The following is a 7356-nucleotide window of genomic DNA, read 5'->3' as shown; positions in this document are numbered from 1 at the left end:
TATATATATATTCTCATATTCATCACAAAAAACGTATTTTTATAAATATATATATTATATAACATTAAAAACAATCCTCACAAAAAAAATATCAATTTTATTTTTCATTCAATAAACCCTAAAATCCCAAAAATCCCCAAAATTGACCTCCAAATTTTTGTTTTTGTTCTAAAATTCGTTCATTTATTTTATGCAATCAATAATCTCACGCAAATATTGTTTATATATATTCTCATATTCATTACAAAAAACATATTTTTATAAATATATATATTATATAACATTAAAAACAATCCGCACAAAAAAAAAAATCAATTTTTTTTTTCATTCAATAAACTCTAAAATCCCTAAAATCCCCAAATTTGACCTGCAAATTTTTGTTTTTATTCTAAAATTTATACATTTATTTTATGCAATCAATAATCTCACACAACTATTGTTTATATATATTCTCATATTCATCACAAAAAACATATTTTTATAGATATATATATTATATAACATTAAAAACAATCCTCACAAAAAAAATATCAATTTTATTTTTCATTCAATAAAGCCTAAAATCTCGAAAATCCCTAAAATCCCCATAATCGACCTCCAAATTTTTGTTTTTTGTTCTAAAATGCATTCATTTATTTTATGCAATCAATAATCTCACACAAATATTGTTTATATATATTCTCATATTCATCACAAAAAACATATTTTTATAAATATATATATTATATAACATTAAAAACAATCTTCACAAAAAAAATATCAATTTTATTTTTCATTCAATAAACCTTAAAATCCCCAAAATCTCCAAAATTGACCTCCAAATTTTTGTTTTTTTTCTAAAATTCGTTCATTTATTTTATGCAATCAATAATTTCACACAAATATTGTGTATATATATTCTCATATACATCACAAAAAATATATTTTTATAAATATATATATTATATAACATTAAAAACAAAAAAATCCTAAAATCGACTCCAAAAAACCCTAAATTCCTAAAATCAAGCTCCAAATTTTATTTTTGTTGTTAAAAAATTGTTTTTTTATTTATTGCAATAAATAATACTAGTCAAATATTGTCTGAAAAATCCTAAAAAAGCTGCAAAATTAAGAAAAAATTAAAAAATTTTGGGTTCGAGCTTACCTTGTCTGCTTCAATATCAAAATCGAGCCTCAAATCTCTCCATTTCAATGAAATCAGGAGTCTGCAAACTTATGTATCTCTGTGATCATCAAAATCCCCAACTTTTTATCAAAAAAAACTGTAAAACCAGGCCAAAATCAAAGGAATGACGGATTTTTGAGAAACAAATGAAGAACACAAAAAAACGCATCAAAATTCGCCAAAATTGATCTAATCTTGGAGTTTTTGACTCAATATTGATGGATTTATAGAAGATTTGAAGGTCTACTACAACAATTGAGCCAAAAAAACCAAAAAAGGCAGAAAAAAGCATAAAAAAACTGCAAAAAATGGCGGATCACGGGTTCTTCACAAATAACGGGCACTATTACAAATAACGTTTGTTATTTGCTGTGGCGCCGTTATTATGTTATATCGCCAAACCGGACCGGTTTTTACAAAATCGACTGGTTTGGTAAAAAATTCGCCAGTTCAAGGCCAAAGGAGCCGATTTTTTTCCAGACAATGTATTTTTTACTAGTACACTAAAACCGGACCTAATCGGAATCGCCACCCCACCGGTAGAGAGCTAACCGGCCGGTTCCGGTTCAATTTTTTGAACACTGGCTTATACACAACCTATTTCTCTAAGAGATGTTAAATTACAAGACTCTGTGAAGGGCCCCTATGAACTGTTGGATTTATGTGGCCTTTAAAGGCCTTATAAGAGCTTGTATGAACATTTTATATAGTGAAATACAAATTCAATGGGAGTGTGTCCTCTTGTAGACCATACTAGACAAATGTGATCTGCCGATACTCTGATTAGGCTCGATATGCTAGGCCAGTCGAGTTTGGAAAAACCCAAGATACTTGGGCATAAGAATCTACCGATAAAAGAGTAGTGGGTTAGCCCTTGATGAGGTCGGAGTATGTCTAGATGAGAGCCGAGGGACGTGTGGCCCTTGCATGCGATGAATAGCCTTTAGAAACAGGGCTAAAACTTCATCGTTATATCATCACACGGCAAGTACATAGATAGCTGTTTTGAGATCTGCCAATGATGATGATACATGTACATGTGCGAGAGATTACCCCTATGCACCATAGAGTCATAGTTGCATCATGAACTGGAGGACCATGATTTTTTGTCTCTAGGGGAGAAATTAAAATTCATAAACTCGGATTATGTCCCCTAGTCTATTGACTAACTTTGGTGGTCCAATCATGAGCCCCTGCCATGGAGTGTGGGTCATGGGAACTATTGGATCAGTTTAAGAAAGCTAGGTAGATCGGTTCGCAGTTGAAGGTAGAGTGCTCCCATATATTGATAAATTCTTAAATCTAACATATCTGATTCCCATCAAAATTAATTAGTTTTAATTAATTTTATGATATATGATTTTTTAGAATGCTTATTTTAATTTTTGTGAATCTTTTGATATTTTATTTTTGTCATTTGGATTTATAAATTAAGAGAAATTAATTTTTCAATGTTTTAAATAAAATAAGATTTAACAATTCTAAATACAAAATAAAATATTTTCTAAAATTATATGGGACCTCCACATGGGGGCCAATTTAGACATGTGCGATTGGGTGGGGCCTGGCCACCACAAGGTGGCGTGCCACAGCCATAAGGACTAACTTTCTCCAAGATTAAGTGATAGTTATTATTTTGTTTGTTGGCTTATCTTTTGGGTATGGCCAATTTACATGGCTGAATATTTGAAGTATTTAGTAAATATTTGAATCAAGATTGCTTGATCAAATAACAAACTAAAATAGAAAATAAGATATATATATTTTTTGTTTAAATATTTGATGGGAATAGATATAGGAAATAAAGGATAAGGCTGTAGTTCATCTCTTTAAATCTTGATGGTAGATCAAAGAGATGGATGACTCAAATCTCTCACCCCACAAGTCTCCTTAGATCGACGGTCAAAATTTGACCTTAAAGAAATCCAAGGCATAGAAAATTTATAAAAAGAGGTTTCTCACCTCATAAAATCTCTACACCTAGTTTCTCTTCCATCTATAAGGGTTCATCTCTCTTTCAAAAATCTCTTTATAGGCCCACCTAGTACTTCAAGATATCTCCCAAGTTTTTCTAAAGGGGCACACCCCAACCAAAATCTCTCTCTCGTTTTTTGCTGGCACACCCAAAAAAATATATATATATATATATATATATATATATATATATATATCTCATTTTTTAGTGGCACACCCATGCTAAGGTTAGTTTGTGGTGGTTTGCTTTTTGGATAACAAAGAGGAGGATCCCCTTGTTAGTAGATTTCTCCCTCTCGATTTCTCTCTCATTTCTCTAAAAATCAAGCCTCCCCAAAATCAATCTCTCGTCTCTCCAAAGATCAAGCCAAATAAGCTTGAGCAAGACTAAGGCATCGAGGCCTTATTGGTTTTTATCGATATCCATATGCTATTGAGAGGGGTTTACCATATGTAGGAAAATCAAGAGACAGATCATCGAGATCTATATGTCATTGAGAGGGTTTGCCATATGTATGAAAATAAATCAAGAGATCGATCATAGATCCCGAGCACCATCGAAAGGAAGACACTCGGTGTGGGGTGTACTAAGTCAAGTTGAGGTAATCTCTGACACTCTCTTTTTGTCTCTTGTCATATTTAATTATATTGTCTTTATATTCTAAAGCATAAGAATTGTTGATATTTTCTTTGTTTAAAGAAAATTGGTTTAATGGCATCAAGGTTTTTAAGATATTGGATTATTTAGTTTTAAAGAAAATTGGTTTAATGGCATCAAGGTTTTTAAGATCATGGATTTGTTAGTTTTATTTTCTTTGAAACAAGAGTTATTATAATAAGACTACTTGTAAGTGATCTTTGCCAAAAGGAAAGAAAAAGGGGTGAAAAGAAGAAAAAAAAAAAAAATGTCCTTTGGCAATATCACATTAGTCTTTCTTTCATAATATGGCAAATGAACTAAAAATGACAATAGCAATTGTGTTCAGAATGGTGTGCTATCAACTACCTCTTGTCCACAATAGGCGGTTGTGAGGTATTATTTCATGAAAAGGTATACAACGAGATTATTTACTTTGGGTATATAGTATGTTTGATGTCAAATTGAGCGGTTGGAAGTATATAATAGGGAAAAAAATTTCATGCGGGCTGGACCGCATGACTACATATGCGGTCCAAAAAGTGAAAAGCATGGATGCAAGTTGGTCTTCCATCTAAAAACAATAGAAACTAACGGTCCAAATGTTTTCTTGCTAGAAATATTATTTTTAGTTTTTTACATTTTATTTATTTTTTCATATTCATGATTTCCATGTTTACATGTCCTTAAATTTTAACTTCAAAAATCCATTTCAAACATAGATTTATTAATAGGTCTGCATTTCCACATATGCACACTTGGCCGCTTAGAAACCGGGTCCATATAATTGACCATGTTCAAGATTCGACAAAAAATATTTAGAACTTCATGACACATTTCAAGCAGTTAGATTTCACATTTAACAGCTAAAAGAGATTGTGATCCTCTTGTACTAATGTGAATGATCTTATATATATATATATATATAATCTCCCAAGGAATTCCAACTTGGAATGCTTTTCATGGTTATATTTGATCTAGATTTCGCGATCAGCCATCGTCCCCCGAACTTTGTGCGCATGTCAAGGTGCCTTGAAAGCACTAAAGCACCATAGGTAGCCATCTGCAAGACAATACCAAAGTTCAGTACACAAGACCAGGGACATTGCCACAAACCTATATTCATCCATAACCTACCTCTTCCCTAGATTGTGTAACATTCCCGCCCCAAAAAACAAAAACAAAAGTAAAAAAATCCAACTCCAAAAGGAAATAAAGTTCCTAAATGACAACACATAAAATAAAACACCCTCCTAGTCCCCTAAAATAAAATAAAGAAACCGTTATTTTTATTTACTTGGTTTCCTGTCCCAGTTTCTTTCAAGATTTGTAGTGGTTATGATATCATCAAGAGAAAAGAATAGGTGATCTAGTTGAAAAGATGTGTACTTATAATTCACAAGAAAATATACATACACATGAAAAGAGAAGAAAAGGTGTTATCAGCAATGGTTGCAGCGATGAAAGGGGCATTCGTGCTCACAATCATGACACAGGCATATAAAAAACATGCATGCCAATAAAACTACTTCTTATAGAGCTCATATTCAGTGCAGAGAAGACAATATATACTGGATGGACATTATGTAAAATCACATATTCAAGTGTGTTACCGATTGTGGAAAAAATAATTCTAACATGTATAATGAAAGCAACGAGCAGAGACCTTCATATTTAAACAAACAAGCATATTAAAATCAATATGTCACCAGCAAACCAAGCTCCTATTTACAGAGTAACTTTGTATAATTACAATGAATCAATAGAGAAGCAATGCCGAAAGTCTATGACAATAAAATCTTTTTCTTCTTTTTTTTGTTTTTTTTTTTCTGGGTGGTTAGCCTATAACCATATCAATGTGGAAAGGATTAGTCTTTTCAATTCCGAGTGTTTTCCTAATGCTTAAAACTACTGGATGGAACAGTCAAGCTAGATCAATTAAAAAGCTTAGTTTGTTACTGAAGAAGATGCTCATGCAATTACAGGAAAAGGAAAATTGTTGTTGTTTTTTTCTCTTAATTCCTTAAGTTTTTAACTTCTCCTCTTAAATTAAATTTTCCCCACTTTTGCAAAGATCCCTTAAGTTTGGCAAAATATCGCTAAATCATGATCCAAAAGGAAGAGAGATTAGATTTTCTTGACCCCTACAGAGAATGCCTTTTGCTAAAATGAATAACGACCATCATAATCAGGCCCTGAACCGCAAGGGTCAAATTTCGAAACAGGCATTCCTGAGTTGAAACATATTTGAATTATTGAATGACACATATTTGACTCCAAATATGAATGATAGTTTTATTTGGGATCTTACCCCTTCGGGAGACTTTTCAGTTAAGTCAACCTAAAACCTATTATTCAATATTAAGAAATTGCATGTTGGTTTATTCAATATTAAGAAATTGCATATGCCTCTTAAAGTGCAGTTATTCTTATGGATCATGTGTCAAGATAAATTAGCAAATGTTGACAACTTGAGAAAGAAGGGGTTTATTATCACCAATGTATGTATAACGTGCAAAGCAAGTGATGAAACTTCACAACATCTTTTCCTCTCATGCCCTTTTGTTACTTATCTTTGGGATTGGGCTCGTCAGTGCCTCAATCTGTCATTACCTTTGTCCCAAAATGTCAGAGCTCTTCTTGATCAATAGATTACACCCGGATCACACCCGATATTTCAAATATGGGAACTATCCTTTGAAGATCTATTTGGGTTAGCCTTCTTTGCAATGTGTGGAATGAAATAAATAGAAGAGTCTTTGATAGTATAAGTGCAGATCTGTCTACATTAAAATCGAATATTTTGGTAGTTGCAGCTGATTGGTTCCTTGCACATAAGGATAGTAGCTTCATTCCTAAAAGTATATCATTAGCAATCCTTCGACAGTGGCGACTATGGGTGTTACAATCAACACTTGTAGTGAGGTTGTTTGTATACGACCACAAGTGACTTCCTTCAAACTTAATTTTGATGGAAGTTCACTTGGCAATCTAGGGCCAGCACGTTATGGTGGACTCATTAGAAATAATTTGGGTCACATTATTATTTTTTACTCGGGTCCTTATGGTATCACAATAGCAAATGAGGCAGAAGCACGAGGTTTATTAAAAGGTTTGAAATTGCTATGCACTTTGGAAGGGGATAGGATTATCGAAAGAGACTCGGTAAATGTCATTGCCTGAAATAAGAGAAAGGCCAAAATCCCTTAGAGATTAAGGACTATTTTTCATCAAATTTGAGATATTTTATCAACCTCTATGGCAACGGTCCAACATTGTTATAGAGAGGCGAATGGAGATATCGACGTTCTTGTTAAAGGAGGAGTCCATACTCCCTCTCTGTTAGTTACTTCTTTTCTGTAATATTGTGTCATTGATTGAACATCTTGTATTTTATATATGAATTAATAGTAAGTCATATGTTGCCATTCAAAAACAAAAACAAAAAAAAAGAGAGTTGAAACTAAATTAATTAAAAAAAAGGCCGGGCATCTGGTCAATTCCAGGGTTCCTCAAGCCAAAGGTCTATTGGAATGAGGGGATATAACAACAATCAACATTGAAATCCAGATAGGAA

The sequence above is a fragment of the Amborella trichopoda genome, chromosome 4 (genome assembly GCF_054954075.1).
Source record: "Amborella trichopoda isolate Santa Cruz 75 chromosome 4, AtrichopodaSantaCruz75HAP2 v2.0, whole genome shotgun sequence".
NCBI classification, from domain to species: Eukaryota; Viridiplantae; Streptophyta; class Magnoliopsida; order Amborellales; family Amborellaceae; genus Amborella; species Amborella trichopoda.
Note: the sequence above shows the minus strand (reverse complement) of the source record.